Source organism: Giraffa tippelskirchi, chromosome 2, assembly GCF_054371585.1.
Source record: "Giraffa tippelskirchi isolate mGirTip1 chromosome 2, T2T-mGirTip1v1.2.pri, whole genome shotgun sequence".
NCBI lineage: Eukaryota > Metazoa > Chordata > Mammalia > Artiodactyla > Giraffidae > Giraffa > Giraffa tippelskirchi.
Window position 1 is genome coordinate 18,722,621 of NC_137276.1, and position 15,727 is coordinate 18,738,347.

The 15,727-nt window shown below is 43.0% G+C and overlaps 1 pseudogene across 1 annotated transcript in view; it reads left to right on the top strand.

Annotated features, from left to right (window-relative positions):
- The window catches only part of LOC145539513 (guanylate cyclase 2G-like), a 63,250-nt pseudogene that overhangs the window by 31,919 nt on the left and 15,604 nt on the right, over positions 1 to 15,727 (top strand). Inside the window, exons 11-17 of the transcript XR_014077869.1 lie at positions 2,083 to 2,260; positions 3,581 to 3,721; positions 4,705 to 4,903; positions 6,636 to 6,815; positions 8,142 to 8,239; positions 9,512 to 9,605; positions 10,852 to 10,957. The product of XR_014077869.1 is annotated as a guanylate cyclase 2G-like (transcript). The remainder of the gene's footprint in view (positions 1 to 2,082; positions 2,261 to 3,580; positions 3,722 to 4,704; positions 4,904 to 6,635; positions 6,816 to 8,141; positions 8,240 to 9,511; positions 9,606 to 10,851; positions 10,958 to 15,727) is intronic.

Below are 15,727 nucleotides of genomic sequence, written 5' to 3' on the forward strand. Positions count from 1 at the left end.
TTCTACAGGTTTGTCTATTCTCTCCCTTGTATTTATTCATTCAATTACCTATTATATTTCATTTATGATATGTATATATAATTTATTATATGATATAGTTATTTTATATTTTGAGTTATCTAATCCTACTTTATTTTGTTGCTCAAATTGTTTTATCTTTGACCGTTCCATTTCGATTGCATTCTGTATATCTTTGACATATACCCGTTGCGGTGTTTTATTTCATGCTTCCTTAGTTTCTGATAGTGTAAGATGCTTTAGCCTCATCTTGGATTTTCCCTGCTTCAGTACTAGAGTCAACTGCTTTTTTTTTTTGAAAAGCCCTGACTCCCTTATTGGAGAATGAACACCTGGACGCTAGATGTGCTTGTTGCTATGGGCATGCTGTTGTTTCTAGCCCCTCTCAATAGACAGAGTAAGATATATGTGTGTATATACTAGCTTATGTGTACACACACATTCGTATCATTATCTCCTCACCTGTATCTGTATTAAGCAAAACATGAGTTCATGTTGACATCTCCAGTGTCATTATCACATGGTTTGTTTATTTTAGTCTCTCCCCATCACTTATGCATAACCTCCTTTTCCAATAGCGAGCATCCTGGCTCCCGCCATCTGCCACCCGTTTACTTATTTGTTCAATCCCAGTATATGTTTACACAAGTATCAGAGTTGTTCATCTGAACCTCCAGGAGAAGCATTCCTACCAGCTAGAGGATAGTGATTATGAATATTTCCTTTTGACTTTAGTCTTACCACCCCTACTCATTTTATTTTATTTTTAAATATTTGTTTATTTAGCTGCATTAAGTCTCAGTTGCGGCGTGCAGAATCTTCATTGAGTCATGCAGGATCTCTTGTTGCAGCGTGTGTGCTCTGTTGCCCTGTGGTATGTGGGATCTTACTTTTTCGACCCGGATCAAACCAACATTCCCTACGTTGCAAGGCAGATTCTTAACCATTGGACCACCAAGGAAGTGAACCACCTTAAGAGAACTCTTTTTATTTTTTTAATATATCTAGTGGCACATGGAACTTCCCCAACCAGGGAATGAACCAGTGTCCCCTACAGCAGAAGCTCAGAATCTTAACCACTGGACTTGCCAGGAAAGTCCCTATCTACTCATTTTAGAAGCGGCTTACATCAGTGCTTTACCCCCTCCCCCTTCAATGAGGTTATGTCACGCATTTGTAAAACAGATTCTTTGGTCTCTGTCTTGCAGTTGGCCAGTCTCCCAACTGATTTATTTTTTAATTTGCATTCTTTGAGGCTCATTCTTTCTGCTGTAAAGTCCTGTGGGTTTTGGCAAATACACAGTGTCATGACCCACCAACGCAATTTTGTGCAGAATAATTCATGACCATAAAAAAATCCCCAGTGCTTCCCCTATTTAACTTTTTCTCTTCCCCAAATTCCTGGCAGCTTCTGATCTATTTTCTGTCTATAATTTTGCCTTTTCTGGGATATCATATACACAGAATCATATAGAACATAGCCTTGTCAGACTGGCTTCTTACACTTAGTAAAAAATTTAAGATTCATTCATTTTGTCGCACCCACAGTGTTTTTATAACAAAAACATGTACATTGTTGTCAAATATTATTTCCTCTACAAACCAGAATGTTTAATAAAAGTCTGTAGAAGCCAATGAGGAAGTAAAAGAAAGTAGGTTTGCATAGTTGGACACAGAGGTAGAACATACTAGTTACAATTTACTGTTTGTTAAAATAGCTTTTATGAAAAATTTTACCAGTAATGCAAATTTCATAAAGCACACTTCGGGTGTTTCTAGTATCAAATGCATATATACTCCTGAAATCACAGGGAGATACCTTCATTTCAAGAAAAGTTTTATTAGAAAAAAATCAGATTAATAAGGGTGTACATTAGGAGTCCTCGTTTTCCAGGAGAACTCTAATATTTCTTGTAAAATATTCAGATTTCTCTGAAATTTTAACCTGTTTGATTTGCTTAACAACTGAATTTGTAAATTTGAAAACACCTCTGTTTAAAGTGAAGCATACTCAATGGCCCAAAGCTCAGGCATTGAGCTACCTAAACTCCAAATGGATTTCAGAAATCATTCCCCGAATCATGGACCCCACGGCTTCTGAGCCACTTCGACCTTCCCTGTCGGAGGAGAAGGGAGATGAAAAGATGGTGGTCATGGTGAAGGCATGCTGGGATGAAGCTCCAGAGAAAAGGCCCACTTTCTGTTCCATCAAGAAGACTTTACAGGAAGCCAGTCCCAGAGGGTGAGTTAGATGTGTAGCAGAGGTTTACTCCTATTTATTTAACCATTAGAATTTCAAAGCTCTGTGACTATGATTGGTTCTGTGTGCCTCCCTCCCTCCTTCTATTTCCTCCCTCCTCCCTCCCCCCCTTCCTTTTCTTCCTTCATCATATAGTCATTCAGTGCCCATCATATACAAAGCACTGTGCCACGTGCTGGCTGAAGTCTAGTGGTAAATTCTCCCTTTATTTCATAAATGATATAAACATGGATCAGACTTTCATTGCCCTCCTTTGTCCACCCCAGATACTGCTTATCAATCAAGACTCTCGTTCTCAAGGAGTTCTGATATGACCTCAGAATCTTTTTCAAGCCAACATTCCAGGGGTTATGACTCACTCATTCGGACTGGATGGTAGGATAAAAAAATTATTCACCAAACTTAGAGTAGGTTATTGACTTTAATTATTCATGCCTCTTGAATAATTTTCTCAGTAGTGGCTTCACATGAGGGTCACTGTGTCATCTTTTGACCCGTTGAATGTCAGAAGACACAGCCTTTGCGAAGTAGTTTGAGTTGATAGACGCCTGGATGGGAGTTGGGCATCTACTCCTAATTTGGCCATTTCACTATACGTTAACAGAACAGCCCTGTGTTCTGCATTATCCACATCAAAATAGTTTTAAATAGTAGGTCTCAGGTCAGTGAATACTTTTTACTTAGAAAATAGGGTCCCCAATGTTAAGGTAAGTGTATTTCCTATAAGAGCTTCAGTCTCCTCACGTGAAAGATGAAAAATTTGTTTGATTTCTCTGAAGACGCCTCTAAAACAAGAGCCTATAGGATCTAGAAATGCCCCTGATAGCTGTCACCAGAAAAGAAAACATCTGGTGTTGCCATCCTAAGAGAAAAGAACAACTCATCCTGAAACCTACATTTCCGCCTGACTATGACAATGACATGAAACATGTAGGGAAGAGAGGCGGGGCGAGGGCAGTGACGGCTACTGTTTGTTCAGTGCCCGCTGGGGAGCGGACACAGCCCTAGTACTCTCTGCTTCCCTGAATTTTCCGAAGGACCCTGGGAAGTATATATTATTATCCTCATTTCTCAGATGAAGAAACTGAGGTTCCGAAGACTGACGGGGGCAGTTCAAGATCACAGGGCTGGTGAAAGATGGGCTGTCCTCCCAGAGGCCTGTGGCCATCGTCAGTTCACTGCTGTCCATTGGCAACCCTCAAGGGCAAGACATGTTGTCTTGGAATGTATACTTGGATATTGTGTTCCACTGTGGCCCTAAAGTTCTTGGACAAAGATGTAAATCTCTGGGTTCTTTGAAAGCTGCGTGAATGTACTAGACAGTGTGATGAGCAAGCTGGAAGTGTACGTCAACCACCTGGAGGAGGTGGTGGAAGAGAGGACCAACCAGCTGATGGCCGAGAAGAGGAAAGTGGATCAGCTTTTGTCTGCAATGCTGCCCAGGTATTCCAAAGTTCCAGGGGCCTTGACAAAAGAACCAGGAAGCAACACCATTGCTATTTAAGGAGGCTCCACGTGGAGAGAAAATTTCCTTTGTTCTTTTCCTAAGAGAATGTTAGGCTCTTCTAAAATGGGTCAAGCATTCTGTGTGTAATTTGGTACATCTTGTAAAGGGAGACAGAAGCAAATGCCCTCCAATCTACGGGAATTACAGAATACAGATCTGTAAAAGATGGAATATAGTGAATGCAGCAATAGGAGGAGACCACTAGATGGTGCCCTAGCTTCATGAGTCCAATACTCTCCGTCCATTCAGATTATTGTTCAGTCGCTGAATCGTGTCCCACTCTTTGGGACCCCAGAGACTGCAGCACGCCAGGCTTCCCTGTCCCTCACTATCAGATTATTTATATTATATGTCTGTCCAAATACTTTGCACAATATGCACTACTACAGATTCAAAACTTGCTTCATTTTTGGCTGTTATCACCTGGACACTCTGAATGCTTGACAGAGCATCTGCTCTTAAAATTCCTGTACCCTTCTGTGTGTCTTGGCAAAGAAAGGGGGTTGGCAATTTGAATGTGTTAATGTGAGATTGGTTGATAGAAGCAAAAATGTTAATTTATGAATTGATGAGTGTTTACAATTGTTTCCACATCTGCAGGCTGAGTCTTTCCAATCAACTCTATAACCAGTAGGAGAAAATGCAGTTCCCTCAGGGAGAAAATCTTTTTGAAAAGGCATTTATGTGACCTGCTCCTCACTCCTCCCCAAATTTAAACCTACCAATTAATATATCTCTTTAGAGAAAATGCAGGCTGAGAGATGGGTGTCAGAAAATTCCCTCTAGAAGATGGATTCTTGTTAACCAAAAATCTAATGCACCGAAGCAAAAAAGATCTACCAGGGAGACTTTGTAGGGATGTGTAGGAGACAATATGAATAAGATACTATTCAAAAACATCCTCATTCTCTGTTTTCAGCTTCATTGGAGAGCAGCTTGTAGCCGGAAGGTCCGTGGAACCAGAGCATTTTGAGTCCGTGACAGTCTTTTTCTCTGACATTGTTGGATTCACAAAACTCTGCTCTCTCAGCACCACCCCCCCCACCGCAAGTTGTGAAGCTCCTTAATGACTTGTACAGTTATTTGATCACATCATTAAAACTTATGACATGTATAAGGTGAGACACCTGGTTCCTGGGTCGTGGGGGCACACATGATCCTTGTAACTGTCCCCCACTGGGCATGAATGAAGATGAATCCAGCCCAAGACATCAGCCAGGAGGAAGGCTCTATTTTAGGCTGGTAGTCTATCTCAATTCACGGCAGAAACTCAATATTTGATTCCTGTTTGTTTTCTTGGAAAAGGGCTTGATTCATCACAGATGTAGGTGCTTGTCAAGAATCATCAGCTGTTCCCTCTGTTTCCTTCCATTATTTTATCTCACAGTAAACACATTTCTAAAACAGGCACTGACCTTCTACTGGCTAATTCCTCCAGTTCCCTCCTGAATATTTATTTTTTCATATTCACAGAGGCTCACATTTACTCCCCTTTAAAGTCTTTGAATCCGGTATGTCTCACTGTCTTTGAATCCGGTGTGTCTCACTTCTTTTACTGTGATCTTTAGCAATTCAAGCTTAGATTATCAGACTCATAACTAAAGGTCAGATAGCAACTGCCTGACTAGTACTACTACTCTGGAGATGTATGAACAAGGTCACCTAGAATGAAAGATGAGTTTTGCAGGGGAAGAGAACAAAAACTGACAATTGGGCTTCATTCATTAATGACAAGGCCACCTTATATGTTTTCTGGTGGGGCCAGAGCTCCAGGATGCCTGTGTTCATACACACCAGGTAGGCAGCCACAAGCTCATCAGCTCTGACCTCTGATTGCAGGGCTCTCTGCCTGTGGTCCTGGATCAGGAAGACTTGGGGCAACGTAATCATGTCCTCTGGCAACACGTCCTCAGTGGTGTTCCCCCAAAGTTCCCCAAGGATGTAGCCCCCATTCAAGAGTGGATGGAAAGGTAGTACAGACGATCACAAAGAGCAGATCGCATTCACCCAACAAAAACAGAAGCTGCTCTGCTTAGAAGATCCTCCTCTGGGATTGCCTCTTAGTGTTTTCCTCTCAGCAACGTTCTGCATCAGCTGATGCTCACATCAGTTTGTATTTCTAAAGGCTGTGCCCATGGTGCGGTGAGGTAGCCTAGAAGCAGTTCGACCTGTGTGCTTGTTGATGTTGGGTAATTTCAGTGTCACCAGGAGGCAGACGTGTTCTTACTGCCTGGCTAAGGCCTAAAATTTCACCTTTACCATTGTCGTTGGAATCTGCGGAAATGCAGATGGATCTGAAAGGAGCTGTAACTTTATACTTAATGCTTGTCATTTATTCTCTCTTGTGAGTGAAGGATCTGAAAGATGATTTTATTAGGAGGATTAGGGAAAAAGAAGGCGGCTGCCTACATTTATATATTTTGTATAGCATAATCTTATGCATAATGGTACCTAAGAGCCCTTATGTGAAGTGAAGATATTCCAAGGACTGTCCTTGATGGATCCAGGTGATCTTTCAAGGTGTGCCCCATCAGTGTATTGCTGTGTGCCTAACTAGTTTTGAACTTGGGTTGGGGGAATACGGTCACCGGCAGCCTCAGATTTCAGAAGGGAAGGCCATGACTGTGGGGAAGAGGGTCAGGGAAGGAAGGCTTTGTGGAGAAAACAGGACAAGGGTAGGACCTTGAGGAAATGCTAGGACTTGGATGGTGTGGAGGTCATGGAGTGCGACCCTTGCAAGGATGGGGCCCAAAGCAGGGTCAGTAACGAGGGGCCTTGCCTCGCACTCATCCCCTCACCCCCAGCCTCCCTTGGGAAGAACACAAAGCCGCTTTCTTACTTTGTTTTCAGGATGAAACCATTGGGGATGCATACATTGGCTAGCAGACTTCCCGTCTGCAATGGAATCCGACACGTGGACGAGATTGCCACGATGTCCTTGCACTTCCTTGGTGCCACCATCCACTTCAGGATTGGGCACATGCCCAGGGAGAAGCTGAGGCTCCGGATTGGCCTCCACACAGGGAGACAGCACTAAGGGCAGGTGGCCTTGCGGCCCAGATACAGCAGCAGATAGTTCTAAATTCACACCCTAGACCCGAGGCTTTCAGAAGCCCCGAAACCAAATGGTAATATCCTCAGGGGGAAAGAAAAGATTGAATCATCTTTGCTTGTGTATTTCTACTTAGCCAGATTGCTTGGTAATAACAAGGACACACAAAGGATTCCAAGGTGTTTAGCCCCAAAAAGGAGGAGCCTCCAAACCAGAACAGTTATTTTGGGCTGCTTTTCCTCCACGCCTCACCATCAAATGCCCTTTGATCTGTTTTTATCAAACTCACGGGCCTGTGACTTGGGAATAGATGACCTGCACTTGATTAAATGCTATTCTGTCACTGTCTTGAAATTCTTGATAGTTTTTGAACGGAAGATCCCTTATTGTCATTTGAGACTGGACCCTGCAAATTATGGTAGCCAGACCTTCTCCTCCCTCTCCTCCACAGCTTAACTAAAATAGACCCCGACTCCTCTCCAGGATTAATCACTCCTATGTTTCTGCCACTGATGCTTTGTGTACATGAATAACATCATCATGAATTTATGTCTTAGTCAGCCTGGTTGTTAAAATACCATACATAGACTGGATGGCTTAAACGACACACATTTCTGACAGTTCTGGGGGCTGGAAAGGCTAAGCTCAAGGATTCTACCACGGTGTGTTCTACCTGTTCAAGCTTGCAGAGTGCCTTCTGGCTGCATCCGCATGTGGAAAAAGAGAGAGAACTCTGGTGTCTCTTCCTGTTCATTTCAGGGCTAAGTCATTTCAGTCATGCCTGACTCTTCGCGACCCCATGGACTGTAGGCCACCAGGTTCCTTTGTCCCTGGGATTCTCCAGGCAGGAATACTGGAGTGGGTTGCCATGCCCTCCTCCAAGTGATCTTCCAGACCCAGGGATCGAACATATGTCTCATGTTTCCTCCATTGGCAGGCGGGTTCTTCACTACTAGTGCCACCTGGGAAGCCCCCTTCCTCTTCTTACAAGGGCACTAATCCCATCAAAAGAGCCCTATACTCATGACCTCCTCTAATTACCACCTTAAGGCCTCACTTCCTAATACCATCGAATTGAGTTTAGAGATTCAATATGTGAATGTGAAGGGGGAGCACACAAACATTCAACCCATAACAATTGATTATGTTGCTTTCCATTCAGAGTCTGTGAATTCCGTAGTTTGCCTCATTGTAAACCTTGAAATCTGTTGCCAAACTTTGTCCCAAGAGAGTACTTGACAAACATTTGTTGACTGGATGTGCATTGTGGACTGGCTGTGCCCCTCTGTCCTTGGCTTTGCAAGTCCCATGGTGGCTGGTGTGGTGGGAATCACCATGCCCAGATACTGCCTGTTTGGAGACACCGTAAACGTGGCGTCCAGAATGGAAAACAGCAGTTTGCGTGGGTATTGTTTACAGCACTTTGCAAACCCAAGCTCGCTGTCCCTCTGGTCCCCTATCTTTAACCAGAGAGTATTTTTAGAAGACCATTTGCATTTTGTCTACTCTTTTCCATCTAAAGGATGAGATCATTATCCACTTTAGACAACACTGGTTGCAAGCTTTGTAGATAAGGCTTTGCACTGAGCTCTTGATGGAGCCCTGTAAACACACGTGACAGCTCCTTCTAAGACTTTCTATCCTCAACAGTCAGGTACACATAGGGTAAGATCATTTAAATGAGGAGTAGGAGTTGGCAAACTTTCTGAGCAGGACCAGAGAGTAAGTATTTCAGGCTTTGCCGGCCATAATCTCTGTTGCAACTACATAATTGCTGTTGTCATGCAGAAGCAGCAGTTTGCAACCTGTAAATTTTGGGTGTATTTATGTTCCAATAAAACTATTTGCAAACACAGGTGGTGGGCAGAATTTGGCCTGTCAGTAGCATGTGCCAAACTTGATGTATAGTTTTGGTGATACCAAAGAAATCTATGGCCAGGAGCTCTGGGGAACATCAAATTCTTTTGCTTTAGAGTAGTTTTATTGCACCGATTATTGCTAGACATATATATGCCATTTATTGACTGAGACATTTATCAACTGGAAAAACTAATTATTCAGTGATTTAAATATTAAAAAATTTAGATTAACATTCTTTTGAATTTGTAAATCTTACACAGCACATAAGACACACACAAAAAATCTTTTCCTCCCTGATTACTTTGTTGTCTTAGTTAATCAAGCGAGTTCCCAAATCCAGATTTAAACCAATGTCTTAGCTTGTAAGTTAAGAGTTCAAGCATAAAATATGAAATTGGAAGTGCTGATGTAGGCTCCAAGCCTGACCTTATTTGCAGTTCAAGTTACAAAGGACATTTTCAGTGGTACATCTCAGTTTTGGTACCATCCCAGGGAGCCCGAGGAACCCAGCTGACCTCCATCCATCAGCAATGCCAACTTGCATATGGAGTCAGTTCGGTCTTATTTCTAAACTGAAACTTTTAAAGCTTGAGCAACACCCAGCAGCGTGTGAGCAATGCCTGTACGATTGGGGTTCCCAGCCCATGTGTCCCAGATGTGGGAGATGTTGTCTGTAATTTGCTTAATGAGAGGTGCTGGCAGTCCCAGAATTTGAGCCAAGTGTGAGGTGTTCCCTCAGCCCTTGCCCTACTTTTGACATCCACAGGAAATTCACAACCATGGTGATGACTAGACTGTAACTGGTTTCTGGCAGCTCTCCGGATCCAGGTCTCTCAGAGTACTGCCGGCATCCTGCTGGCATTGGGAGGGGGTATGCTTTGCAAAAGAGAGGCACTATTCCAGTCAAGGTAAGACAAGGCCCACTGTAAACACCCTTCCCCACTTGGGTCCCAGAAAGAGATGTCAAGGAACTTGATGTAATGAGTGAGTCTCCATGCCCTGGTTCATGGAGATCACTGAGGTCCACATGGAGCCCTCATGATTGCCAGCTGTCTTCCTCCAGAGAGGGCTGTATAGTTGCCTCGATGGTCAAACATGGAATCTGTGACCTTGGCTCCCACCTAGACTAACCTCTCGTGTGATGCCTCCTTCCTCTTTGCTGCACTGGTCTCCTGGCTTCTGCTTGAACACCCCAGAATGAAGTAGTCTCCCACAAGAAGCAACAGCAAATGCAACCCAGGAATAATCAGGCCCAAATTCTTCTACTTCCTTTCTCCTGAGTCTAAAGTGCCCAGGTGGAGGTAATGGAAGCCTATTGGTCTGGGGGCACTTAGACCTCATCTCATCTCTACACATCTCAGTATCTCTTCCCTCTCCCTCTGCCTTTCTTTCCATGCTGGCTCTCAGCCCATCACTGAAATGTATCATGAAACCTCCTCTTCTTTTTGATAAACCTTGCCTTTCTGGGGGTGGTAGTATGTCTCACATCTTGGAGATGTTCACAGTGGAGGTGGTGAGTGGTTACTAGGACTTTGGGAGCTTGAGTGAATGTCAGGGTCCAGGGAAAGAAGTGAAGTGGGGGGGGGTACCTTCAACTCCTCAGTTTACTAAGCCTGGCTCTGGCGTCATCTAATGTCAGGTAAGAGGAAGCTTTTTTTAGATGGCAGCAGTGTAGACCTAGCTATGAATCCTGTCCCCACTAGTTCCCAGCTGTCTGATTTGGGGGCTTGGTTTTATCATCTGTAAAATGGGAACAGTGATAAGACTAACACTCACATGGCATGAGGGTTAATTGTGAACCTGTATGTGAGGTGTTTCACCTGGTGCCCTACTCGTGGTAAGAGCTCAACAGATTTTATTATTACTTTAAAAGATTTTCTTCTCAACAGACTTAGCTCCACTGGCGCTCACCCCCTAGGCCATTTGCTGAGTGTCCATCTGGGCTTATGAGCCAAGTCCAAGGACAGGATCATGATTTCATTGGTAATGAAGCTTCTCTCTTACCGAGGCAGCTCCTGCGTGGTTGCAGTTTGGGCTACAGACATGATTCTCAGGAAGCCAGCAAGAGTGACCTGAGTTGTCTCCTGAGAGACCACACTTGACAGGTAGCCTCTCCTGCTCTGAGATTCACCAGCTCTCCTTGACATCCCACAGGGCAAAGGAAAACAAACCACCTTCTGGTTGAAAGGCAAAGAAGACTTCACTATTCCACTCCCCGAATTTACTGAGGAAGAAGCTGAAGTCCCAGAGATCTTCTGAGGTGAGTATTTTCTTCAGAGGTGTTTGTGGGGTCCCAGGGAAGTCCGTGGGGGTGCCTTAAATATCCCGTTTAGGGATTGTGGTTCAGGTGGCCCAGTAGTTAAGAACCTACCTACCGATGCAGGAGATGAGGGTTCGATCCCTGGGTTGGGAAGATCTCCTGGAGAAGGATATGGCAACCTACTCCAGTATTCTTGCCTTGAGAATCCTATGAGCAGAGGAACCTGGTGGGCTACAGTCCATCGGGTCGCAGAGTCAGACATGATTGAGCCACTGAGCACACACCTACGGTTCCAGGGTGTTGAGTCTGTCTCCCACTAGGGGGAGCCATCTAGCTGGCCTCAGCGCACCCTGGAGTCCTGTTCAGTTCAGTTCAGTCGCTCAGTCGTGTCGGACTCTGCCACCCCATGGACTGCAGCATACCAGGCCTCCCTGTCCATCATCAACTCCTGGAGCTTACTCAAACCCATATCCATTGAGTCGGTGATGCCATCCAGCCATCTCATCCTCTGTCGTCCCCTTCTCCTCCTGCCTTCACTCTTTCCCAGCATCAGGGTCTTTTCCAATGAGTCTGTTCTTCACATCAGGTGGCCAAAGTACTGGAGTTTCAGCTTCAACATCAGTCCTTCCAATGAATATTCAGGAGTGATTTCCTTTAGGATGGACTGGTTGGATCTCCTTGCAATCCAAGGGACTCTCAAGAGTCTTCTCCAACACCCCAGTTCAAAAGCATCAATTCTTTAGCACTCAGCCTTCTTTATAGTCCAACTTTCACATCCATACATGACCACTGGAAAAACCATAGCCTTGACTAGACAGACTTTTGTTGGCAAAGTAATGTCTCTGCTTTTTAATATGGAGTCTTGTGGCCTGGAGTAAACCTGGAGTTTGATGAACTGCATACAGTGACCTCATTTCCTGGGGGACGAGGGCTACTGCTCCCAGACCTGCCAGTGAGCCTGCCTTCCTGCCAGAAGTTTCCAGCCCATTAGCTTGCAAATTGGCAGTGAATCCAACTTCATTCTGGGGAAGGAGAAAGCTGGAGAATGAAGCCTGGAGCCAGGGACCTGCCCCCCTTTGCAAAGTTCCTGCTCCCTAACCTTTAGTGTTTATTATCCTTATCGGCTAATCAGAATGCAGGCACATAGAAGCCCACAGCTGAAGGCATCTCAGGAATGTTTTCTAGGCTGAAGCTCTATCTGAGGTGTGAATCACTGAAATCCAACAGAATTAGGCCACCCCGGCAGGCAGAACCCCCTCACTCTGGCTGGAAGGCCTGGCTTTACTTCCTGTGAGCACTGTGCCTTCCAAATACATAATATCCTGTTCTCAATTTATTGCTTAATTTCTTTCCTATCCACTGAACAAAGGACAGAATCGAGGCTTGAATTTTAAGTAGGATTTTTAAAATTCATTTATGAAGTATTTAATTTTTTAATCTCCAGGAGAAAAGGTGAACCCATCAATTCTGCCATGGGTAATCCCCTCTTTACAAAAAGAATGGGGCCCCATGTTGTTTTTATGGGTTTTGCAATAGATCTACTGAACCACTGATGCATTTACAGTATTTTTTTTTTAAATTCCGTGAAACTCCTCGCATCCAGATTATCTTCCATGCGGCTGCCGCTGAAAATGGCAGAGCAACTTGAATGATATGTCCTCTTTGAGTCTTTTTCTATTGAGTTTCCAGGACTGAAGATGTGAAAACCAAAGAGGAATGTTTTCTTTTTCGCTTGACCTCAGAGTGGCCTTTGTGGAGATATTTCTGAGCTCTGTATAGGGCTTTTTGGTGGGATGGGAACATTTAATACCAAATTTGACAAAAGGTTTGGTGGAATTCCTGCCTTTCTTCAGGAAGATGGACACTATCCAGGCACCGAGGGAAGAGCTTTACAAACAGTAACCCAGCTCCATTGAGTGCCTAAGCATTCCCATCAGCAGAACTCTCCTGCCCAGAGGTGAGCAGCTGAATTCTGGGACCTTCATAGACGCCACAATACCATTTTCATCGTGGTGGGTTTTGCTCCTCTCCAAAGCCATTCAGCATCAAGGATTGAAAGCTCTTGACTGATGCTTAGAAGAAGAGAGGGAAGAGGCATTTATATGCCCGAAACATGGAGCTACCTCAGCATGGAGACCGTGGGCCAAAACTTGTCTCCTCATGCCTTACACCTTCTTCCCTTGTTTGGGATCAGGGCTTCTGAGTGCTAGCACTTTGTTCCATCATGAAAGCAAACAAGGCAGCCTCTGCTCTGAGGTCTCTCAGAGAGATTGGCCAGTTCCCATCCACCCATCCATTCATTCACATATCCATCTATTCATCTACCCATGTATCTATCCATCCTTATGAACATTTCATTAATTCAGAGAGCATTTATTGAGTACTTACTCTGTGCCATGTACCACACTGGGAGACACAAGAAAATATGAAACTTTCTGTGATCTTTAGCTCTCAGTTTACTGGAAGAGAGGAAGCATACTAGTAATGCAATGTATTAAGGACTAATAGAGGTATGTACAAAAGAACGGAAGTAACTGAGAAACCCAATATTGGTGCATTGAAAGAGAATTAGAAAATGATACACAGGGATGGGGTGGGATGTGATAATCAACTATTATTGTCCAGTCTTTGTATTTATATCAAGTGTGGATGTTTGTTCCCTTCCAGCACCAGCCTGCAAGCTTGTGTAAACACAAGCTTACACAGTTATGTTCACATAGTAAAGACTTTGTTACTTCTGCCTTTTTCATCAAACATTATGATACGAACATTTGGCATCCAATCACACACATGCCTGGAGAACATATATATATAATATATATATATATACACACATATACATGTGCCTGCATATACATATTCACACACACATTCACATATATACATACACATGCACACACATAGATTCATATATACACATATACTGAATATATACATACATCTTTCTATCTCTCTCTCTCTATAGCTATAGGTATAGCTGTATCTATCAGTTGACCAATAGGTAGAGATTTCTGTGCACGTGTACACTCAGTATATATCTGTGTGTGTATATGTCCATGTCTCTCTCTATATATATCCTTTGAATTACTCAAGAGAGAAAGATATCTTTAGGACTCATAACCAGGAATTTCGATAACAGCAATTTCCCAAAATCTGTATCCAGGTTGTTTCTGTATCAACCAAGGATGCCTAAAGGGGAAATTATTATTCCCTCCTTCTTTCAATGTCTATTTTTTGTTCAGTACTAGCGGGAATTTGCAAGAGAGAATGTTTGGAGAGTGGCTTTCTCTTAGTGATAGAGAAGTTGTGAGACATGAAACATACAACCAAATATAATAGACCTGTTAGTTAACTTCAAGTTTAAACACATGCAGTTGCTACTGAGACATGAAGGCCTTAGAGACAGTGATGGCCACAAAAACTTTTCCCCCAAACATTCATCATGTGAAATGGCTCCACCTCCTTGCACAGAAACCTAATATTGGAATTTTTGAAATGCAAATGTAGGATAAAATGATTGAACACCAGTGGAATATACATGAATCTAAGAAGTTCTACTCATAGAAACCCCAGAGTGGATTGAAGAATTGGCTATCAACATGGTATATTAACACTGTAAGCTATAGTCATTGGTTATTTACTTTAAGACATTTTATTTATTCCATAGCACCACAAAGAGATACAAGATCATTAAACATTATGATAAAACAAAGCAAAACTACCACAACATTGTTTTACTCTGACAGCCAAGGATTTGTGATTATGGCTGTGAGTATGCTATTAAAAGAGTTTTTGACTAGAATTGATAAATTTTCTTTACTTCAAAAAGTAAAGGCTAGCTACAAAAATTCTCAATTTATAGGAAGAAGAGATCCCAAATGGTTGGAGTATCAGCTTTGAGACCAGTTTCGACTACATCAACTTATTTTAATGTAACCTATTCCTAAACACGCACGCTGTGTCTCCAGAGATTTTAGAATTAGCTTAATTTTTGAGTTCATTAACACCATTTAAAAGAACCGTCAAACTACAGATCTTAAAACTTCTCAAATACATTAAATGCAGAGATACAAGCTGACACGTTTTCCAACGATAAGCCCAAATCTATACAAGACAAAGAACAGAATTTAAGGCTCAGGCTTTTCCAATGACATCCCAGCTGCTAGCCTCAAACTGGGGTCCTCAATATATTTTCTGGGATTTGCCGATTCTCTACCAGGACAACTTCTTTCAGTTTTCCTTTGTTTGACCGTATAAATCATTCCTCTCAACGTTTTCTGGGTCACTGGAGTGGCAGTGCTCTCAGCATCAGACACCACATGGTCTCACTGGCCATTTGTTTTCATTTTATTTGCATTTATGTTTCCGATGTTTTGTTGGTTCCATTTGAACGATCACAGGTTAGTGAGATAAAAACAGATACGGGCTTAAATGTCGCCGTCAAGGCTAAATGAGGTCAGACCATTCTTTGAATCAAGATTTCTTAGCAGAGTGAATAAAAATAGTGAGAGCCTTGAGCATCACAAGGCATAGCAGGATGTGATTGCCAAGCTGCAGAGAACCTGTCACAGTGGTCACTCCGAGGCATGTCGCAAGCAGCAGTTTCGTTTAGGCAATGCTGTATTATCACGTGAAACTAATGCTAACGTTTTATTCTTTTTGCAGCTTGAGTCCTATTCAATTTGTCATTTTCTTCTCATCTTAGAAGTCTATATCAGCTATAAACATAGTGAGTGTCTGCCTACATAATGTTTATACATATTTTAAAAC